At 42.1% G+C, this 24,693-nt stretch overlaps 1 long non-coding RNA gene across 3 annotated transcripts; it reads right to left on the minus strand.

Moving 5' to 3' along the window:
• Nucleotides 1-1,196: 1,196 nt before the first annotated feature.
• Nucleotides 1,197-12,359, minus strand: LOC120437060. 3 transcript variants are annotated; one of them, XR_005610791.1, is made up of 5 exons: nucleotides 12,316-12,359; nucleotides 11,717-11,927; nucleotides 7,150-7,299; nucleotides 1,415-1,522; nucleotides 1,197-1,289 (listed from the first exon to the last, which is right to left on the minus strand). It is a non-coding gene; the product is annotated as an uncharacterized LOC120437060 (long non-coding RNA). The 3 variants fall into 3 exon arrangements; XR_005610792.1 differs by having other exon boundaries at nucleotides 11,717-11,761; nucleotides 12,316-12,352; XR_005610790.1 differs by lacking the exons at nucleotides 11,717-11,927; nucleotides 12,316-12,359 and having other exon boundaries at nucleotides 7,150-7,462.
• Between the last annotated feature and the right edge of the window lie 12,334 nt (nucleotides 12,360-24,693).

The raw sequence follows: 24,693 nt of genomic DNA on the forward strand, positions 1-24,693 counted from the left end.
GGAAATGAAGAAAGAACTAAAATTATGCTATAGTGTTACTGAATAAACTATCATATCGAATGAAAAATAACTTTGTTTCTACATGTGTTCACACAGGAAACTTGCCATGTTCAGTGTGACTATAAATTTAAGGTACCCTTGGTGTAAGTGCTAGTTGTTTTTAATTTGAATTCTGTGTTTTCTTTATGTCTCATGAGAGACCATTTGAACAGAGCATTTTTATTTTTATTTTGTTGTTTTTTGGTTTTTTTTACAACAAATTGTTAGAACTTTTCTGTTGTGCTCTATTTGTGTACAGACACAGGAAGTAAGTGTGGCTTAGAGAGTTGTCATTGTAAAACAAACTCCCATCATGCTTTACTTTATGTAGTTCAACCACAGGGTAGTTTTAAGTGAAAAATTATATAAAAGTATATATAAAGTGGTCTGAAAAGTTTATAAACCAAAATATTTCTCAAAAAATCTTCAAAGTGCTCTTTATAATTGATTTAGGAAAGTTTACATTCAAGCAATAAAGTATGTGAATACGACAGACTGTGGATTTGTCATGGCTCTGTGGGCAGGCAGGCAGGAAAAGGACCCAAACGCAGACTCCAAAACAGGAAGTGAACTTAAACAACTTTATTGTTGGCAAAAGACAAAACAAAACCTAAACTGGGATAGCCAAAAACTGTGCATGAAAACCAGAACACAGGCTAGTATGAGGGTACAACGCAACACTGACAAAGAGAAACACAGGACATAAATACACAGAGGGAGCAATCAGGGAGACAGGAAGTAAACACAGCTGAGACAAATCAGACCTAATGAGACAAGGGAGCAAAACCAGACACACTAACATGAGACACGAACTTTCAAAGTAAAACAGGAAACAGACTGGCACAGAACTAAACCCATACTAAATACTGGAAATCAAACCACGAAGAAATCATAAAATAACAATAATACATAAAACACTGGGTCACCGATCCAGGGCTGTGACAGGATTACTTTAAATGACAGATCAAAAATAGCAATGACATTTTTATTTCATATCATGGCATTTTTATGTTTTTTATTTTCTTTATTTTCTTCTCTAGTTGTACAAAATAGAATACGAAAAAATGCAGTATGGAAACAACATCATTCTACAGGCTCAGAAAAGAAATTTGAGGATGGCTGAAGATACCAGCAGCAGGATGGCACTGGGACCAGTTGAATAGTGCTGTTACACAGGTCCCCTTCACAGCAAGACATAGGCCAAACACATGCTACACTGTTTAGGCAGCCCTTTGTAACTACATTAAGACCTGTAAGACATGAGGGAAAACTCTCAGAAAGAACTTTACAAAATATGATGTGACTAAGATCCAGCAGACCTTCAGCATTTGTGTTTACTTTTGGATAGAGCTTGTGATATGAGATAACAACTCACCATCTACTCTGCCAGAGAAACAACGGTTGAAGATGAATGCACAAGATGTGGTGTCTGTGCAGGATTTAGGATCTGCAGCTGCACATGTGTAGCATTTTAATCCACATGCTATACAAATAAAGAAAACACAATTTTATACATTAGAAATTATTGGGAGTTTTTGTTTCATGCTCCATAGGAAGTGAAATAATAATAAGTCTTCTTAGTCTGGAGAATAGTTCCCCTACCCAATACAAAGTTAATATGTTTGTATGTTGTTAAGCCTTTTTTTGTGCTTAATGTTCCGTTAGTTTTGTTTCAGTGTTTCTTTCTTTAGTGTTCTCCTTCTGACTTCTTACACTCTACTTTATATTTTGTCCTTAGCGTCTTCCACGTTCGGTCCTCTCTCCGCCTCACACAATTTGCAGCCACAGATCTTGGCAGAGGTCTTTTTTAAAAAATATATTTTTATTGAGAGAGAGAAATATACATTAGTCGTTACAATTACAATACAATCTGTTCCCCTCACATATTTGTTTGGGTTTTTTTCTGACACGAACAGATACAATAGTACACACACTCACACACACGCTTACATAAAATTAAAAATGAAACACCAAAAAAAAAGAGGGGGCTGATAATGTTAATCAGCTGGTAAAATGTTTAATGACTTGAAATAGTTTACAAGACGATCTAAGAAGAGGAGCCGGCAAGATTGGCCTGAGGATCAGCTCTGAAAAGTCGAAGATCATGCACGTCAGCTCCAAGGACCCACGACGGGGGATCTACATCGGGACACAGGAGCTAGAAGAAGTGGAGAAATTCACCTACCTCGGTAGCGTGATTTCCCATGACGGCGATGTGGAGGTGGATGTTAAATGCCGCACTGGAAAGGCGGCTGCGATATTTCGGAGGATGAACAAGATCTGGTCCTCCCGACCATCTCCTCAAAATCAAACTCTGCTTGCTTAATTCGATCGTGATCCCAACCGCCATTTGTGCCAGCGAGACTTGGAAGGTGTCGGCCTGCATCAACACCAAGCTCGACATCTTTCAGCAGCGATGTCTTCGCCGGATTTTGAAGATCCGCTACACCGACCACATCACCAACGAGGTCCTGCGAAGGAGTGCCGCGGCCAAACTTCACAACATCATCACACGCCAAAAACTCCAACTGGCCGGCCATATCCTCCGCATGGATTCCAAGAACAGTGATGCGCTGGCAACCCCTGGGCGTTAAAACACCACGAGGACGTCCCCGCAACACCTGGCGAAGGTCATTCCATCAAGACCTAAAGACATCGAACATATCGTTGGAAGAAGCTGAAGCCCGGCACAAGATCGAGCCTGGTGGCGCCTGCTTGCGCGCTCGATATGCCACATAAGGGTTTTTTTTTGGGGTTCTCCTTTTTGTTTTTTTGTTTGTTTTTGTTTGTGTGTTTGTGTGTGTGTGTGTGTGTGTGTGTGTGTGTGTGTGTGTGTGTGTGTGTGTGTGTGTGTGTGTATGGGTTAATCCATCTTTCTGTAACATATTCACCTTTAAATTATTGGGAGGGAGCGGGTGTATTCATGCCATCTATGTTATTTATGTTTATTGAATGTTATAAAAAAAGAAAGAAGAGACTATCATTTTTATGTGTATCTATGTGCTTTATGACTGTCTGGCATTTGAAAAATAATAATTATAAAAATCAAAACAAAAACAAAAAGTTTACAAAGGGGCCCCAGATACAATAAAACTCTCCATATTTGGCCTTTGCCGCTACTCCTACCTTTTGCAGTTTAAGAAATGACATCCCAAAAGAAACTGAAGGTGGCTTTGAAGATTTCCAAAAGAGTAAAATACAACATCTAGCCAAAAGTGATGTAAAGGCTAATATTTTGAAGTGCGTGAGGCTTAGTAAGAACAGTATTAACTGGAAGCCCGAAAACAGCTAAAAAGGGTCCATGCAGACCTGGGTCCCAAGAGCCTTGGAAAGAATAACTGAATACTGGCTCCAGAAGCCATGGAGTCTTGGGCACAGAAATAACATGTGACTTGGGTCACACTGGGTGGCATGACATCTCTCACACTGAGCCACCGCTTATGGGTAAATCTCGGAAAGACGAGACTTCAATAGTAAACCCTGTACAATACCATGAACTAAATAAGTTGTAGCCTAGCACACGACGTAATATAACCGACATTGATACTGCTTTCTCCCATTGTTGATCTGAAAGATTAGAAAAGACACTAAAGCTTCTAAGGAGGAGGAAGTGCACGACAGTTGCTCCAGTTTACGCCACAGCAGTTCTTGAGATTCAAACCAGTGGGTCAATTTGTGAAATATGAGCAGACCAATAGTAAAATAAAAAGTTAGGGTAAGGCAAGACCACCATCAAATGTCAGTCTCTGTGACAGTGATTTCCTCACCCTGGGATATTTCCTCTCAGATAAATGATATAACTAGATGATCTAACTTTTTGAAAAAAGCTTTAGGCAAAAATACAGGAATACACTGAAACAAAAATAACAATCGAGGCAAAATGTTAATCTTTACTGCATTAATCCGAATAATTAAGGACAAAGGTAACGAATTCCATCTCTGGAAATCTGATTGAATTTGAGTGATCAAAGGGAGAAATTGAAGAACATAAAAAGACAAAGTACGGTCACATTAACTCCCAAACATTTAAAGCTAGCGGGCTAAGTCTAAAAGGAATGTCAGATTGTTTAAGTATAAGACTTTACAGGGAAACATTCACTCTTAAGAAGATTTATTTTATAAAGCTATATTTTATAACCTGACAAAGAGCCGAACTTGTTTAATAGAGACACAATCGATGTTATACTAGATAAGGGATCAGAAACATATAGGAGCAGGTCATCTGCATATAAAGACAATTTTAAGTCAAGACCTGACCGGAAATACCATGAAAATGAGGGAGGGACTTCAAAGCTATAGATAGGGGTTCAATTACAATAGCAAAAAAAGGGGGACAGGGGCAGCCCTGCCTCGTGCCGTCGCGACAATGCAGAGTAGTCAGAGGAAACACCATTTGTGTAAACACTGGCTTGGGGTGACTTGTACAACAATCAAATCCATGAAATGAATCGGTCCTTGAAACCAAATTTTTGTAAGACCGCAAAGAGAAAGCTCCACTCCACGCGAAGCCAAGCTCCAAGCTCTCTCAGCATCAAGTGAAATAACTACTTCTGGATTAGTGGTCGAGTGCTGGGAAAGAATTACATTCAAAAGCGTGCAGCAACATTAAAGAACAGCTGGCGGCCTTAAATAAAACCATTCTATTTATTGGAAATAATAGTAGGAAGAGCTTTTTCAAGGCAAATTGCTAAAATTTTAACCAGGACTTTAACATCAACATCCAGAAGTGAAATAAGCCTATACGAGGTGCAAGACATAGGATCTTTGCCCTTCTTTAGGAGAACAGTAATTAGTGCTTGAGACAATGTAGGGGGCAGTAGACCGCATTCAAAAGATTCATTAAACACTGAAAGAAAGTAATGGGGCTAACTTGTCAATAAATGTTTTAAAAAATTCAACCGAAAACCCATCAGGTTCTAGTACCTTACTATTGCGCATGGTCTTGATTGCATGCACAATTTCATCCAACCTAAGAGGGTATCTAATTGTTCAGCTACAACAGGATCAACAGTGGGCATTGTAAGATCATTCAAAAGAATCGACCTCAGAGACAGTGGATTCAGATTCATATATAGAGGAATAATACTTCTTAAACACCTTATTCACTTCTTTTGAATCAGAAACCAAGTTGCCTGCTGCATCTTTAATTTGAGAAATTAATTGAGAAGACACCTGACATTTTAACTGATGGGCCAAAAGCCTTCTCGGCTTATCACCATGTTCATAATAAGTCACGTGTGCAACGGCGCAAAGGCCCTCAGCATCTGCCAGAGAAAGCAAATCAAATTCGGTCTGCAAATCAAGTGCGTCTTTTATGCAAATCAGGAGTGGGATTAGCTACAGCCTGTCTGTCTATGTCACAAATTTGTGTAGTGAAAGTTTGAAGTTTGGCTTTGCAGTCTTTAGTGAAATAAGCAGAGAAAGAAATGATTTGCCCACGCACATAAGCTTTAAGAGATTCCCAAAAGCAACGACCTTGTGACAGTATCGCTGTCAATAAACACTATATATTCACCGTCCAGAGACATGCAGTTTGTGGGGATAGGTTAATTGATTAATCCAAATTGCCCATAGGTGTGAATGTGAGTGCGAATGGTTGTCTATATAAAACATATACATATATACACATACATATATACACACACACATAGTGCTGGGGAGTAACGGAACACATGTACTGGCATTACGTATTTAAAATACAAAATATGAGTAACTGTATTCTGTTACAGTTACCTTTTAAAAAGGTGGTATTCAGAATACAGTTACTTTGTTGAAATAAAGGGATTACACGGTGGTCTTTTCCCGTTTCATATGTTAGGCTGTCCCCTCTCTATTTTTGGTAATTGCAAACCCAAACAAAAACACACATTAAGAGGCTCTAATGCCTGGGTCTCAATCTCGCGGCCTATGTTATTCTACTTGCGGCCCACATAATGACGTGACGAAATATTTTTTTAAATTATTGTTCAAAAAATATTTAATCTGAAGGCAATAGGCAGAGTGTTACAGGCATAGTCCTAAAGAATGTACCCTCATGGGCAGTGTAGCCCAGTTGTAAACTATTAAGACTCGACTGTACACTGTGTTTGTGTTTTCCTCCAAAACAATAAGTTCCGTTGGAGCAGCCTTTCAACGCCTCTCTCTGTCTCTCGCTAGCAAAGGCCATGTCCACACTAATACGTTTTCGTTTGAAAACGCATCGTTTTCTCTCCATTTTGGCCTTCCATCCACACCGAGACAGCATTTTCAGTCAAGGAAAACGCAGCGTTTTGAAAACGCTCTCCAAAGCAGATTCATTTGAAAAAGCTGTTTTCTCGTCTTAGTGTGGATAGCGAACCCAGAGCCTATTCTAAAACAATGACAAATTTTAGTCATGTGATGCACTCATGTGACCAATTAAACAAAGATAGCGGAGGGCATTATACAGCAGTTGTTTTGTTTGCTCTCAATTTTGACAGCCCTATTAAAGATTAAAATCAGTTTGTACATGCTCCAGATAGCTTTCCTCAAATTCTTTAATTCTCACTCGCTTTTGCAACTTTGTGCTGTTGTGTTACTCGCAGCAACACTCTACATCATTATTAGTCCATTTAAAAAACTCTGACCTGTTTTATATACGCGTGGAATAGTTTTCTATAGGAGATCGCTGCAAAAAGTGCAGCCTTACCTAATGTCCATCCTACTGTTACTCATTTTATATTAAGATTTAAAAATCTAGTTGGTATTGGTATGGCGAGTAACCTTTATCAATAGTAATAAATCACACAGCAATAGCACATTCATGTAGTTGTAAAAAACATGATAATATATTAAGTAATCCAAAGTATTCAGAATACGTTACTCTCATGGAGTAACGTAACGGAATACATTACAAAATACATTTTAGGGCATGTATTCTGTAATCTGTAGTGGAATACATTTTAAAAGTAACCTTCCCACCACTCCACACACACACACACACACACACACACACACACACACACACACACACACACACACACACACACACACACACACACACACACACACACACACACACACATATATATATATAAATATACATATATATATATATACACACACATCAAAGAGAAAGGACCAACTTCTTACCTGCAGACAGAGTCACACACAGGATCAGAGCTCCATAAAGCTGCATCATGAACTCAAATTGCTGATCAGTCTTGTGAGAGAGAAAGCTGCTGCTAAGTCTTTCTTTTCAAGCTCAATCTGCTTGTTCTGAGAACCTCAGGGTGTGTATGTCTTAAAACAGAAAGTAAAACAGAGACACAGCGAGACAATATAATCAATCACATGTACATGGGGTGAACGTCTCTAATGAGAGTCACACCAGTACTCTTCTTTATTGCAGGTTATATAGGCATGTAGGTTACTCAACAGGGCGGAGGCAGTCTCCGCCTGTTCTCAGAATATAGATTGCAAATGCATATCTTGCTAAAGAATACAGATTGCTTAACAGACAAATGCATATCTTGCTAAAACGTTCTGTTCATACTATACTAAACATCTGCTTATGGAACTTTCCGTTCCTCTTTACACAGGAACTTGTCTTCACAGGCATATGATAAGCATAGGCAAGGCTTCATGTTTATCAGGGTGAATCGTCATTCAGAGTTTACACAATCACAAGCAAAGCATATTTGAATAATAAACAAAATCTTTTCACAGTATCTATTATTGTACGATCTACTGTGCAATATAAAGTGCCTTGAGACGACTGTTGTTGTGATTTGGCGCTATATAAATAGACTTGAATTGAATTGAACTGTTTGTTTTTAAACAAATTGTTAGAACTTTTCTGTTGTGGTCTATTTGTGTACAGGCACAGGACGTAAGTGTGTCTTAGAGAGTTCTCATTGTAAAACAAACTCCCATCATGCTCTACTTTATGTAGTTCAACCACAGGGTAGTTTTAAATGAAAATGATATAAAAGTGTATATAAAGTGGTCTTAGAGCAGCAGATTTATTTTTACTTTAAAATGTTTTAAGGACAAATATAGCAAAGTGAAGTGTATTAATGTTGTATTACGGCATTATTACAAAAATTGTGAGCGCTTTTGTTAAACTCTTTTAATATTCACATCTATCAATATGTACTTGATAAGTTCTGTAAGTAAAAGTATACTGTAGTTACATTAACATTTGATGGAAAATTTATGTTAGAATACATGTAAAAGCTGTTTATACAAATACATTTCTTTAGCATTTGGTTTCGTTTCTGTTGTGTAATGTGAACAACAGAAGCACAGGCCTTCTCACAGAGGCATGTGCCATCTTGCCATGCCTGTTCCAGAATTTAGCAGCCTGAACCTGGGACAAAGTCATAATTATGGAACAGTATTCCTCTTCATTGGGTTCCTAAATCTAACATATTAGCATAAAAGCATTCGGGTTTTCCAAACCAAAACCCTGGATGACCAGCCAGGTCCGCTCACTCCTCAAAAGCCCGCGCCGCCGCCTTCAGGTCAGATGACAGAGCTCTGCACATCATCGGCTGCCCTCTCCTCCCTGATGGACATTTATTCCTCCCGCTGCCTCAGCAGAGCAACAAACATTATCAAAGACAGTTTCTTCCCAAAGGCCACAACCACCCTTAACTCACACATGCACTGATAAACACAGTCCCATCTCCCCAGCCCCCATTTTAACATTTCGTTTATAAATCACCACTGTACAATACTAAATTCTATGTGCAATAACCTGAACATATACGTATATACAAAAACAGAATTTATTTACATATTTACTTTATTTTACACCAGATTGTATCTTTGTACATTTTATATATTTTTCTATTAATACTGTTCCAATTCCTCCTCTACATGTTTGCACAGAGTAGGAGATGCTCTGTATCTCATTGTACAACTGTATAGTGACAATAAAGGCATTCTATTCTATTCTATTCTATTCTATTCTATTCTATTCTATTCTATTCTATTAATCTTTCTCAGGATAAAGAGTTACCTTTTCTTTTTAATCAGGGCATTATTGTTAGGTGCACAAATACAAAAGTAGAATGCTTCAAAGCCATAACTACCATAACACTTAAACTGGAAAAACTAGAAGCTTCAGCAACCATTCAGCAGCTATCTATTGTAAATATTATGGCCGACATGTATAAGGGTTTTAATTTGGGGATTTAAGATTGCATTACCATCACATGATCTGGCTTGAACTAATGATCTGTAATCTGAGACTTTTATCAATATAAAATTCAGCAACAACTTAAAAAAAAATGGCAGACTTGTTGACCTTATATTTTAATATTAAACTAAATGGTTTTTCACATGTAGTTTCCACCTTCGTTTTTTTTACCACATTATAACCATGAAGGCATGAGGTGAAAATTCTCAAAAACCACTGTACAAATCATGACGGGGCATGCAAAATTATTGTCTATGTTTGGAATTTGTCAGAAGTTTGACACAACTACGAGAAACAACATTTGAAGATGGCAGCACAGCATGTCTGTACACAATTTAGTGTCATCTGCTGTGTACAGATGCAGTTACTTTGAACTGCCAGCTGGCAATGAAAAAGATAACAGTGAACAGTACTGGGTTGTTTTCTGAACACAGATTTTTAGTGAAGCAGTATTTAGTTGTAGGAAATGAAATGAAATGTGAAAAAGGCTGTGCAAAAATCTGGGTACCCTTGTAATTTTGGTGATCTGAATGAAAGCAGCTGTTCAGTGCTGGGCTGGGATGATGTCTGATATTGAATTTAGTGTTCCTTTAACAGTGCAAAACATTTGAAACAGTATTAATATGACTCACAGGTGCCATCCATGGATTATTGACAAAAATAATCATGCATGATGGGCACTTTGACTGTTAATTTATTTGGCAAGCCAGCATGTAAATAACAATGATTAACAATAGCTTTAAGCACAGTGCCAGAACTTTAGGTTCCTTTCTTAAAACTGTCATGTTCCTGGATCTGTTGACCCAGTTTTTAATTTTTGTTTTTTGATGTTTGTGTTTAAGTTCATTAGGTTAGCTAAGTTCATTTGTATATTAGATTCCTCTTGTGTTTTCTTCCCCTGTATTTAAGTTTCCCTCACCCTTTATGTGTTTTATGCTGCGTGTCTTATGTTATCAAGTTCGTGTTCCCCACACCAAAAATGTTTCGAACAGACAACCACATATTTTTGGCCATTTCTTGTGAGGAGAATACACAGGTACTTGCCTAATGGTTGTGCAGTTGAGTGCTCTCTTCTTGACTTCGCCATTTGTATTGCATGTAAAATCTACCTTTCTCTGATAGGACCCAGCAATTAGTTAATTCATGTTTAAATTTTGATTTTACTTTTTGTGCAAGGAAATTCAGTGTGGTTAAATAATCATTTCGCGCTTTCATGTTCAGAAACACATGTCAAGCGTCACTTTGTCTTCTAGAGCACGTAGAAAGTAAATGTATTTCTAAAGGTGCTATTGACAAGACATTCTCACCAGATGTCAGTAACAACCCATCCAATCCACACACCCAAATTAATCAAACCCTAGATGTCTGTAAGTTAGATTTTGTACAGTAACGAGAAATGACGAGGGAAAAGTATTGAATAAATGAAAGGGAGGTAGGCATAAAAGGCACGGAAAGTCATGACAAATACTGAAATCAAGTAGTAATTCAAAAGCAATCATGCCATTTAGTGCAGTTAATGTCAGTTGGTTCAGTCCCAACTGGTGGCCTATAAAAGATGTTTCAGTACTAATTTGCCATACAAGAGACATTTTACGATGGGTAAAATCAATGAGCTCCTGTCATCCTCGTCACAGTCAGCAGATGCAGACTGTGTGGAGTAGAGAATAGAGGACCCAATAAATGGCCTGTATTTTGTATAGCGCTTTACTAGTCCCTAAGGACCCCAAAGCGCTTTACACATCCAGTCATCCACCCATTCACACACACATTCACACACTGGTGATGGCAAGCTACATTGTAGCCACAGCCACCCTGGGCGCACTGACAGAGGCGATAGCAAATAAAGCGTGAAACAAACTTAATATTAAAGCGAGCCGTTTTTTATGGCAAATGGAGAAATACAAAGCAATGCACAAGGTGAACTGAGACAAAAATAAACAGTAACCTAAACTGGGAAAACTAAAAATAAACATGAAAAACCCTAAATGTGAAACTTGGTGTGGATAAATACATAACTAGAACATAGAGACATGGCTCAAAAGACAACAGATCACCTGACACTGAGCAAAGGAAGACAGAGGACTTAAATACACAGAAGGGTAACGAGGGAAGTGGAAACACACGGGAACACAGCTGACACAAATGAACATGACGCCACATGGGAAGCAAAACTAAACACATTGAACATGGAAACACAAGACTGTCAAAATAAAACAGGAAACATAATCACCCAAAGAATGTGAAAACACTAGCTTGACAGCTCAAGCTTGACAATATGACATGGAAAACGCAGACATGAAACACATAACAGACTGGGGAGACTGAATGATACACAAGGAGAGAAACATGAAAACAGATAAGGGGAACAAGGCACACACATAACTAAAAATCATACATAGAGGACAAGAGACTTACACAGGAAACAGAAAACGACACATAAACAAGGGATCATTGATGAAACTTTAACTAAACAAAACCTAACTAAGACATACTAATAATAACACTAGAACTTACCATTGCTGTCACCGGGGGTGAATGAGTGGACCCTGGCACGGAGCTCTGAATGAACAACAGTGCGTTTATTTACAGTGATAAAGGTTACAATTGTTCAATGTGCAAGTGAGCATTGGTGTCCTCTTCCCCGTGCTCAAGTGGTGCGTGACAGTGAATCTCCGTTCCTCCCTCCCTCTTTCCCCATGCTCATAATCCTTCTCCTTCTTTGTTCCTAATCACACACAAAGGACAGCTAACGGAAAGTCTCTTTTCTGGCAGGCAATACTTCTCCACACAAACGGTCCGAGAACACTAGCGGCTTAGTGCAATACTCCAGCGCTGACTGTCGTAGGCCACCCATTAAATAGCTCTGCCTAAGATGGTGGACAATTAAAGGCAGGTGGATGCCGAATCAGTCCCAGGTGTGGCGGCTTCTAGAGCAGCGGTACTTCCGGGTCAAGTGTCACTCGTTGCCAGGCGACCTCCGTAAACAATCGCCCCCGAGACAGAGAGAAAGGAAAGAGACTGGAACACACACACACACACACACACACACAGGTAGGGGACCGTCAGACCCTGACAGTACCCCCCCTTCTAACGGGAGCCTCCCGGCGACCTACCAAACTTGTCAGAGATGGTGGGGACCCAGGGGGCAGGCACAACGGGCTGGTCCAGACTGGTCTCACCTGGGAGACATGAAAGACATAATGAATTCTCATGTTACATGGCAGGGCCAACTGGACAGTCACTGGATTCAAAACCACTTGCACAGGAAAGGGTTCAATAAACCGAGGAGCAAGTTTCTTAGACCTGGAATGTGAACTGTGGACCTGGGCCAGAGACGATGTCACGAGGAATACCGTGGAGACTGAACACGTGCTAGGTAAGGAGCCAAGCAGTCTCCAGGGCAGATGGAAGCTTCGGCAGGGCAACAAAGTGGACAGCCTTAGAAAACCAGTCAATGATGGTGAGAATTGAAAAAGTGTTACCTGATGACGGGGGCAGTCCAGTGACAAAGTCCAGTGCAATGTGCGACCAGGGTCGCTTGGGCATGGGGGGTGGTTGCAGGAGGCCAGCAGGAGGCGAATTCGGTGCCTTATTCTGAGTACACACAGGACAGTCAACGACATACTCCCTGCATCAGAGTAGGCCACCAGAAGGATTGCTGAAGGAAAGTGATGGTGAGGTTCCTAACCAGATGACAGCCGAAACGTGCGGTGTGGGCCCACTGGAGCACCCTACTCTGATGCAGGGACAAACAGCTTGCCCTCTGGGCCTGTTCCTGGGTCGGGTTCCTGCTCCCTTATGAGCTTCTTTATCTCCCACATTAAAGCTCCAACAAAACACGAAGGCGGGAGGACGGGCTGATTCCCTCATCATCGGAATCCGGTGCGAACTGGCGTGACAGTGCGTCTGCTTTGGTGTTGTGGGACCCAGGCATGTATGTAATAATGAGATTGAAACAGGTAAAAAACAGACCTGGCTTGCCGAGCATTGAGATGCTTCGCTGCTTGGAGATACGCCAAGTTCTTGTGATCTGTCCACACCACCACAGGGTTCTCGCCCGCCTCCAGCCAATGCTGCCACTCCTCCAGGGCCAGCTTGATGGCGAGCAACTCCCGGTCCCCAACATCATAATTCCATTCTGCGGAAGACAAACGCTGGGAGAAAGAGACACATGGATGCATTTTACCTTCCACCTGTTGCGAGAGGACGGCCGCAACGCCCGAATCTGAAGCGTCTACTTCCACAAAGTAGGGACGGTTGAGGTCAGCCTGCACCAATACCGGGGCTGACGAAAACAGGTGCTTAAGCCGGTCAAAGGCCTGCTGGGCGCTCGGAGACCACTGAAAAGGCTGCTTGGGAGAAGTGAGGTTAGTCAAAAGCAAAACAACTTTGCTGAAACTGCGAATGAAACGCCTGTAGAAGTTAGCAAACCCAAGGAACTTCTGCAACTTCTTGCGGGTCTTGGGTTCCGGCCACTCGACTACTGCTCTAACCTTAGCCGGGTCTCCACGCAGCTGCCCTTGCTTGACAATGAATCCTAGGAATGAGACAGTAGGTACATGGAACTCACATTTTTCCACCTCAACGAACAAGCGATTCTTCAACAGGCGCTGCAGCAGGAGCCTCACATGCTTCACATGCTCCGCCTGGTTCCAGGAGAAGATGAGGATGTGAGCTAGGTAAACAAAACCACAATGGTTAATGAAGTCCCGCAACACATCATTAATCAAGGCTTGGAAAACGTCAGGAGTGCTGGTGAGTCCAAATGGCATGACCAGATATTCAAAGTGCCCGAGATAAGTGTTAAACTCCGTCTTCCATTCCTCACCGTCGCGGATCTGTACCAGGTGGTAGACGATACTGAGGTCAAGCTTGGAGAAGACGGTGGCACCCTGGAGGAACTCAAAGGCAGAGGCAAGCAAAGACAAAGGGTATTTGTTCTTTACCGTGATCTTGTTCAGGCCCCAGAAATCTATGCAAGGCCGAAGCAGTTTATCCTTTTTCTCGACGAAGAAAAATCCCAAGCCCAGGGGCAGTGATGGGAATAACGGCGTTACTTTTTTCAGTAACGAGTAATCTAACTAATTACTATTTCTATCGTTACAACGCTGTTACTAACAAGAAAATGTGGTGCGGTCGCTTTACTATTTTTCAACAAACAGACGGTTGAAGCCCGACAATCACTTTTTGGCACAACACCTGGAGCTAGGGGGCAAAACAATCGCATGAGTGCTGCTGTTTGACTGAGGAAGAATAAAGTAGTCGTGGTAAGCCAATCACATGACCACTTTAAGGTGACAAAGCAACAAGGTGATATATACCAGTTTTTAAATTGTGCTGCTAGGCCATGTAAAACCAGAGTCATGATAAACAATATATACGCCGGTGTTTTTCCTGAATACTTTCGTCACGTTTAACGTCTAAGGACAGTGCTAGCAAGCACTCTCTGCTTATGACCAAAAAATTTAAAAACAAAACAAAAAACAGCCCGTTTGTGTTGGTGGAAAAATGTCGACCAATCAAAAAATGATATGGCAACATGACATTTGTTTGTTTAGGAAGAGGGGAAGTTTTAGGAGTGACGGGGAGAGAGAGAGAGAGAGAGAAAGACAGCAGAAAAGAGAGAGAGCAAGTTTTGAGATGTGAGAGATTTGTGACGTTTAGCGTGTTTGGAGTGTGTAGTTAATGTGTTGTCTTGTGTAGTTAGTGTGTAGTGTTGTAGATAGTTTTGTGTTGTGTGTCAGAACAATGAGGCAACTGCTGTCTCCAGGTAGAAAACAAGAGGAGTGATACACCTGCTGCTGTCAGACCTGCAGGTATCAGGCTGTGATGTTCTCCTTTATAGTGGACAGAAATTATTTTTTTGGAGTGGCACAAATAATTTGTGTGGCATCTTATTTAATGCAGAACACCTGATTGTTATGTAAATAGTTTGAAATGGTTATTTAAAAAAAGATAAAAGTTAAATGGCTGCAAATAATTTTGTTGTTTGCAAAACTTGTGCATAGGATTTTAAAATTGACAATTTATATTTGCATTTAAAGTTATAAAATATGATTCAATAAACATGTTTGTGGTTGTTACAGTAAAAATATAACTTTTTCTACTCTGGTTTTATGTTTTTGTCTGATTTTAAATCAATTGTGTTAATACAGTATGTCAAAATGAAAACATAACTGTAAGTTCAGACATGTGAGGTTGTGCTGAAAAGGATGATACCAAACAAGGCAAAGTAAGTAGTTTTTAAAGGTGAAATGTAGAGGGAAAATCAAAAGTAGTTACAAATGGCCAATTATAACCTGGCCCCCAGAGTGTTAAACATTTTAAGTTTTTAAAAGTTTTTATAGTTACTTTTCAAGTAATTAATTACTTTTAGAATCTTGTAACTCAGTTACTAACTCAGTTACTTTTTTTTGAAGAAGTAACTAGTAACTATAATTAATTACTTTTTCAAAGTAACTTGCCCAACACTGCCCATGGGTGACGTGGAGGGCCGGATTATGCAGGCCACCAGAGAATCTATGATGCAGCGTTCCATAACCTCCCACTCAGGTTTGGAAATGCTGTAAAGTCAACTGGTAGGTAACGGGGCGCCGGCGATTAAATCAATCCCACAGTCGTACGGCTGGTGGGGCGGCAGAGAGAAAGCTTTCTCCTTGCTAAACACTTGGGCCAAATCATGATACTCCGTGGAACTGCCGACAGGTCAGGAGGGCGACTGGCTCCGCGGAGCTGGTGACAATCGCACTCGGACTGGCGGAGCGCAGAAACTGTTCATGGCAATTAGTGCCCCACCCGGTGATGCTCCGCCAGCCCAGTCGATCTGTGGGTTATGTTGTTGGAGCCAGGGATAGCCTAACACTAGAGTAGCATCCGGCTATTTAAAGAGAAAGAGACAGATCTGCTCAGTTTGGTTGCTGTAGGGACAGAGTAATTTTCAGTGCAATGAGTAACTGTAGTCAGGGGGCTACCATCAAGTGCAGAGACTTGGAGAGTTTCAGAAAGGGCGACAATAGGTAGACCCAATTTGTAGGCTAGCAATTCATCAAAAAAAATTCTGCTCAGCCCCAGAATCGATTAGTGCGCTGCACGGTTGAATGAGGAACAGGAAAATCAATTTGGCCGAGCATCTGAGGTGGGGAGTAATGTTAGCGGAGACACTTGTCAGTATTCCCACCGCTACTGACGGGCGTCTTCTCCAGCTAGCGGCACTGAACCGAGCCCATCCAAGTTGCATCGGCTGCTCCTCCTCCTCCACTGGCTCTTTATCGTCTTCTTCTCTCCACTCAGCAGAAGGTAATCCCATCAGAGCGCTAGCGCCCCCTGCCGCCCGCCGTCCCTCTCCAGATCGTCTCCCAAACTCTGTCATATGGTCATCAAGCTGAATACACATATTGACCAATGCATTTAAAGTTTTGGGTAGCTCTTTTTTTGCCAACTCACGCTTAAATTTTTTCATTCAGACAGTTCAGGAAGCCTCCCGAAGCCCGATCTCCACCCATGCCGCCTCCTTGGCCAGGATCCAGAAATCCACAGAGAGATCCACCACACTCCTCCGTCCCTGCTTCAGGGTAAAAAACGATTAGTCACAGTCCGGGTTTGACCCCTTGTCAAAAACACAATGGAATTTGCTGAAGAAATCCTGATAAGAGATGTTAGGTTGAACATTCAAAACTGCTTGTGCCCACTGCAACGCCCGACCCATCATTAATTCCACCATTGGAGTAATTTTTGAACAATCAGAGCCATAAGCTTGTGTCGCCTGCCTGAAGATTAAAGAACATTGTGTCAAAAACCCTGCTCTTAGCCAGGCCTCCATCGAATTTTTCCGGGACTGGCATAATGTGTTCCTGCTGGGGTGGTGGCAGCGAAGGTGGTAGAGGACAGGCAGCAGCAGCATTTAGTAATGAATTAGGTGGAGGAGCGTTAGCAGGGGTGCCTAATGTAGTGAGCAACATACCTTGTAGGTCCAATACTGTTATGCCTTTTGGTCAAAAGTCAGTAGTTAGTGCATAGTCTGACTAAGTTACGTAAGCAAGGTGATAAATAAGTTCAAAGTTAAGAAATATTATAAGTAATTCATGCTAAAAACAGTTAAGATGTGTGTGTTTGAAATTTGCTCAGAGTGAGACATCGTTATCACAGGCGATCTTTTTGTATTGTACGTGACGGAAATGAGAGCGAGGGAGCGCTCTGATCATTCACCTATCTTTGACGTATTTTCGCTGTTAATGCTGTGAAAAGTGCTTCGCAGTATTAAAACTGTGAATAAGCTCATGTACATGCTAAAAGTGCTCTACACGCTTGTACTTTGGGGAAACGTTAGTCTTTGTGAGTATTAATGTGTTCAGAAATAACTTTTATATGTGTTTACCTGGAGTTAACTGTGATGCTAATGTAACGCACGTGTTAAGCTAGGCTAATCATTAAGTTTGTCATTAAGATGTGTATTCCCTAGCAATTTATTTTCATATTCTGTATATTTCAGTTACAAATAAGAAATAGAAAGGAGAAGCCTTGAGAGAGGATAAGGCTTTAAAGGATCTTCATTAAAAGCAAGAAAAGCAAGCCTTGTGTGGAGGATCTCGTCTATTTTGTTCGCTGGCTGTCTAGCTTCACATGGTCACGTGTCGTGAGGGCAGCACAGTAAAAAGACGCCTACTCAGCGGGTTCAAGCATACAGAGCGACTTTAAGCAACATGAGTCTACGCTCAGGAAGAAATTATCTAAAAGACTACGCTGCTGAAGAGCTAGACGAAGCAGCCGGTGGTGAACAGCAACCAGACATCGCCACTCAATCAGCTACAATGCAGCAACAGTCTCAGCCATTCGACACCAAGTCGCAGAAATCCAGAACATCGACAAGGCGTTCTCAACGGACATCCTCATCAACAGCTTCTGCAGCTGCAAGGGCCTACGCCAAAGCTCAAGCAGCCCGAGCTCAACTGGCCTTCGCTTAAAAGGAAGCCAATGCAATGAAACAGAGAGCTGAACTGGATGCTCATCTACATGTCCTCCAGTGCCAAAAAGCAATAGCCGCAGCTGAAGCAGAGGCCTCAGCCTATGAAGAAGCAGAGATTCAGAGTGGGGAGCTCTATGGAGAACTCTGTGAGGAAGTTGAGCCCATCAGTACAGTGCACCGCACTAACGAATATGTTCAACAACAATGTGAGTTACTCTACCCAGACACTCAGCACGACCCAGCACAGCCTCCTAAAGGGAATGACAATGAAGTAGATGTACAAGACAGTACACAAATAACTAATCCGTTTATAACCAACTCTCAAGCAAAATCACCACCTGTAAACAGAGAAAGAAAACAGGAGCAAACAGTGAACACATGTGTAGTCGACACGTACTGGTCCAACTCCACAAAGCACACCCCCAACCTTAACAACTGCTTACCTGAAGCAAGTGAAACGCAACAGTTTGCAAAATACCTAATTAAGAAAGAACTAGTCAGCACAGGTCTTTTGCAATTTGATGACAAACCTGAAAACTATTGGGCATGGAAAACCTCATTCATCAGCGCGACCAAAGACCTAAATTTGTCTCCAAGAGAGGAATTAGACTTGCTAACAAAATGGTTGGGTCCAACATCATCCGAACAGGCTAAGCGGATTCGTGCTGTACACACCCTCAACCCTGCTGCAGGTGCGAAGATGGTCTGGCAACGCCTTGAAGAGTGCTACGGCTCACCTGAGGCTATTGAGGATGCACTCTTAAAAAGGTAGAGGACTTTCCTAAACTCACAAATAAAGACAATGTTAAGCTGCAAGAACTTAGTGACATCTTATTGGAGCTACAGTGTGCTAAACAAGATGGCGCTGCCCCAGGACTTGCTTACCTGGACACAGCCAGAGGAGTCAGGCAAATAGTGGATAAACTTCCTTCAACCTACAGGAAAGGTGGACAACTGTAGGAACAGAGTACAAGGAGACTCATAGTGTGTCATTTCCTCCTTTCTCAGTTTTCACACAATTTGTCCAACGGCAAGCGAAAAATGAGGAATGACCCAAGCTTTGCTATGTCCAAGGCCAACACCCATGTCCCTTCTCCCACAGAAAAACTGAGGTCATATAGTCGCAAACCTACTGTGTCAGCACACAAAATGGACATTATGGCAGAGCCCGACCAGAATAATCTCAGTCCAAAGAACATGGAGGAACCGGATCGTCAGTGCCCAATCCACAAAAACCACATCCACTCAAAAAGTGTAAACTTTTAGAGACAAACCTATTGAAGAAAGACAAGCCTATCTCAAAGAGCATCACATCTGCTACAGATGCTGTGGGTCTGTCCAACACATTGCAAAAAAACTGTAAAGCAGTGGTTAAGTGTATCGAGTGTGACAGCCTTAAACACTTATCTGCAATGCATCCTGGTCCTACTCCTACCCCTAAGAGTACTACACCAGGAAACAACGACAATGAAGAGCAAACTGAGAGCTCACCTTCAGTCGAGTCGAAGTGCACAGAGGTATGTGGCCAAAGTGATAGCCCACGTTCATGTTCTAAGATCAGTTTAGTCAAAGTGTATCCCGCAGGCCAAAAAGAGAGAGCTATAAAATGTATGCAGTAATAGATGATCAGTCCAACAGGTCACTGGTTAAGTCAGAGTTTTTCAGCCTTTTTCGATATCAATGCCAGACCCACTCCATACACCTTAAAGACTTGCTCTGGCAGAGAACAAACCTCAGGTAGGAGAGCTGTGAACTTCTTCCTCGAGTCCTTGGATGGAGAAGTCAACATCCAGCTACCCCTTTAATTGAATGTGACTCTGTTCCAGACAATAGATCTGAAATACCCTCTCCAGAGATTGCCCAGCATCACCCACATCTTCTTCCAGTCGCAGATAACATCCCACCTGTTGACCACCACGCCCCAATCCTTTTACTCCTGGGACGAGACGTCATCAGGGTCCATAAGGTATGCGTGAGCAAATCAACGGACCCAACAATGCACCATACGCCCAAAAGCTAGACCTGGGTTGGGTTATTGTGGGGAGGTGTGTTTAGGAAAAAAGCGCACAGTCAGTCAGAGGTCAATGTCTACAAAACACACACCTTAGATAATGGACGTGCATCCTATTTTGAGCCTTGCCCAAACACAATTCACGTTAAAGAGAATTATGGGGTCACTATGAATGCTACCTGCGTCACAGACGATTTGGGAGACTTTGTGTTTGTTAGATCTGAGGGTGATAACAAACAAGCCATGTCTATCGACGACAAAGCATTCCTGACAATAATGGGCAATGAAGTTTATCAAAACCAAGAGAACAGCTGGGTTGCACCTTTACCCTTTCGCTCACCGAGAAGGAGGCTCCCTGACAACAGAGAACAAGCCCTAAAACGCCTCTGCTCTCTCCGAAAGACTTTGGAGAAGAGACCAGAAATGAAAGATCACTACATCCAATTCATGCAAAAAATGTTGGATAACGATCAAGCCGAGCCTGCCCCGCCTCTGCCAGAAAATAAAGAACATTGGTATCTGCCCACGTTTGGTGTATACCACCCACAGAAGCCACAAAAAATACGAGTTGTGTTCGATTCAAGTGCAGAATGTGATGGAATTTCGCTCAATCAAGTGCTTCTTGGCGGACCTGATTTGAACAACTCCCTGTTGGGAGTGCTGTTGCGCTTCTGCAAAGAGCCCATAGCCCTGACAGCTGACGTGCAGCAAATGTTTTACTGCTTCGTTGTACGCGAAGACCACAGAGATTATCTGCGTTATCTGTGGTATGAGGACAATGACATTACAAAGAACATAGTCGAGTTTAGAATGAAGGTCCACGTGTTTGGAAACAGCCCGTCGCCCGCTGTTGCCATCTACTGCATGAGACAGGCAGCACAACAGGGTGAACGAGAACACGGATCCGATGCAAGACAGTTTGTTGAACGCCAGTTTTATGTTGACGATGGGCTCACATCAGTCGCCACGCCAGAGGAAGCAGTCAACCTGCTCACAAGAACGCAAAACATGTTAGCAGAGTCTAACTTGCGCCTTCACAAAGTGGCATCAAACTGCAGTCAAGTCATGGAAGCTTTCCTGTTGAGGACCGTGCAAAGGACCTGAAAGATTTAGACCTAGGAATAGACCCTCTTCCAGTTCAGAGAAGCTTGGGACTCTGTTGGAACCTACAATCTGACAGCTTCACTTACCAGGTATCAAACGAGAGCAAACCATTCACACGGAGGGGAGTATTGTCGACAGTTAATAGCCTCTATGACCCTTTGGGATTTGCTGCTCCCATAATAATGCAGGGCAAAGCATTACTCAGAGAACTGTCATCTGATGGGAAAGACTGGGACACACTCTTACCCCTGAGAAGCAGGAGAGGTGGGACTCATGGAAAGACTCTTTGAAAGCCCTTGAGAACCTCCAAATACCAAGGTGCTACAGCCCAGGTACGTTAAGTACAACAAAAGCGAAAAGAACTATGCATTTTCTGTGATGCCTCCACTGTAGCTATAGGTGCAGTAGTCTATCTGCGTGCAGTTGACAGTGAAGGACAGTGTCATACTGGGTTTGTAATGGGGAAGTCTAAACTCGCACCCCGCCCCGCACACACTGTACCACGCCTGGAACTATGTGCTGCTGTGCTCGCGGTGGAAATGTTTGAGCTCATCAGAGACGAGTTAGACATTAAAGTAGACAATGTGACATTTTACACAGACAGTAGGATTGTGTTGGGGTACATACACAACACCTCCAGACGATTCTACATGTATGTTGCCAACAGAGCATCTACCCATCCGAGTCAATGGCATTATGTACCAACTGAGTTAAATCCAGCTGACCAAGCCACTCGGTTCATTCCAGCAGCAGACCTGCAGAGCAGTACCTGGTTCTCAGGTCCACCCTTTCTGTACTCTGACACACACACAGAACCACACACTGGCCCTTTCACGCTCATCGAACCTGAAAAGACAGAGAGATACGTCCAGAAATAAAAGTAATGAAAACTACTGTAGCAGAGCCACAGTTACGCTCTGAGCGTTTCAAAAGTACTCAAACTGGACCACTCTTTGCAGAGTCATAGCCAGACTCATTCATGTAGTTACATCCTTTGCACAAAAGACAAGTGGACAAAGGGGATGGAAAAGTTTCAGTGAGACACCAAATGTCCAAGAACTCACCCGAGCCAAAGTAGTCATCATTCGAGCTGTCCAACATGAAGCTTACAAAGGGACGCTTGAAAGCATTAAAGAAGGAAAGAAGGCCAGTGGCATATTTGACGCACTCAAAAAGCTCAATCCTGTAGTGGACAAAGACAGTCTCTTTCGAGTCGGTGGACGTCTTTCCACTGCCGATCTCACAGAAAATGAAAAGCACCCTCTGATTATCCCATCTACCAGCCACATTGCCATACTACTTGTAACTCACTATCATGAACAAGTAGCTCATCAAGGAAGACACATAACTGAAGGAGCTATCCGTGGTGCTGGGTACTAGATAATTGGAGGGAAGCGGCTTGTGTCATCTGTCATTCATAGGTGTGTCACATGTCGCAAGTTGCGAGGCAAAATGCAGATCCAGAAAATGGCGGACTTGCCCGCAGACCGAGTCACCCTGAACCACCCTTTACCACTGTAGGCCTAGATGTGTTTGGGCCATGGACAATTGTGACGCGTCAGACAAGAGGTGGTTGTTCCCAGAACAAACGTTGGGCTGTGTTATTCACATGCATGTCAACTAGAGCTGTGCATATCGAACTGATAGAGACTATGTCTGCTGATAGTTTTATCAATGCATTAAGAAGGCTCTTCTCTATTCGGGGCCCAGCCAAGTTTCTGCACTCAGACAGAGGCACCAATTTTGTGGGCGCTTGTAAGGAATTAGGGCTAAACTCAGGAAACAAAGCAGTAGGGAAGTACCTGCAAGGGAAAGGGTGTGTTTGGACATTCAACCCCTCATGCGTCTCACATGGGAGGCTCGTGGGAGCGCCTTATAGGGGTAGCCAGGCGCATTCTGGATGCAATGTTGTTACTGAACTGAACAAACACGTCTTACTCATGAAGTGTTGTGCACCTTCATGGCTGAGGTGATGGCAATTATTAATGCAAGGCCTCTTGTCCCCATATCCACTGACCCTGACAGTCCTGCAGTACTCACTCCAGGAATGTTACTAACGAGAAGATGAGTGCTGTGTCTGCTCCACTCGGGAACTTTTCATCAGGGCAGTTGTTTGGGAAACAATGGAAACATGTTCAACAACTTGCTGATACCTTTTGGAAAAGGTGGAAAGGAGAATATTTGTCTACCTTACAAAGTCGTGCAAAATGGACAGAGACTAGACCTAATGTCAAAGAAGGAGATGTGGTCCTGCTGAAGGACTCCCAAGCCAGCAGAAACGAATGGCCCATGGGACTAATAGTAAAAACATTCCCCAGCAGCGACAAGAAGGTCCGAAAAGTGGAAGTGCGGACTGTAAAAGATGGGACTGTTAAAATGTTTCTCAGACCAGTTTCAGAGATTGTTGTTTTGCTTGCAGAGACTGAATGAATATTCTTCGATGCTAAATAATGTTTGAATATGTTGTATTGATGTTTATTGTGATATAATGTGTTATATCAAGCGGGGAGTGTTATGCCTTTTGGTCAAAAGTCAGTAGTTAGTGCATAGTCTGACTAAGTTACGTAAGCAAGGTGATAAATAAGTTCAAAGTTAAGAAATATTATAAGTAATTCATGCTAAAAACAGTTAAGTTATGTGTGTTTGAAATTTGCTCAGAGTGAGACATCGTTATCACAAGCGATCTTTGTATTGTACGTACGGAAATGAGAGCGAGGGAGCGCTCTGATCATTCACCTATCTTTGACGTATTTTCGCTGTTAATGCTGTGAAAAGTGCTTCGGCAGTATTAAAACTGTGAATAAGCTCATGTACATGCTAAAAGTGCTCTACACGCTTGTACCTTGGGAAACGTTAGTCTTTGTGAGTATTAATGTGTTCAGAAATAACTTTTATATGTGTTTACCTGGAGTTAACTGTGATGCTAATGTAACGCACGTGTTAAGCTAGGCTAATCATTAAGTTTGTCATTAAGATGTGTATTCCCTAGCAATTTATTTTCATATTCTGTATATTTCAGTTACAAATAAGAAATAGAAAGGAGAAGCCTTGAGAGAGGATAAGGCTTTAAAGGATCTTCATTAAAAGCAAGAAAAGCAAGCCTTGTGTGGAGGATCTCGTCTATTTTGTTCGCTGGCTGTCTAGCTTCACATGGTCACGTGTCGTGAGGGCAGCACAAATACCACCTTACGTAATGCCGTCTTTTCCTTAACGAAGTGTCTCATCATTTTCTTGTGGCATTCCAAAACCTCTCCGTGAACCAAGAGTTCACGCTGGACGGGGGATGAGTTCGCTGGGTCCAAGGCCTACTGGAGTATTCTGTCACGGGACGTGAATGAGTGGACCCTGGCACGGAGCTCTGAATGAACAACAGTCCGTTTATTTACAGTGATAAAGGCTACAATTGTTCAATGT

Source organism: Oreochromis aureus, unplaced genomic scaffold (genome assembly GCF_013358895.1).
Source record: "Oreochromis aureus strain Israel breed Guangdong unplaced genomic scaffold, ZZ_aureus HiC_scaffold_386, whole genome shotgun sequence".
Classification (NCBI taxonomy): domain Eukaryota; kingdom Metazoa; phylum Chordata; class Actinopteri; order Cichliformes; family Cichlidae; genus Oreochromis; species Oreochromis aureus.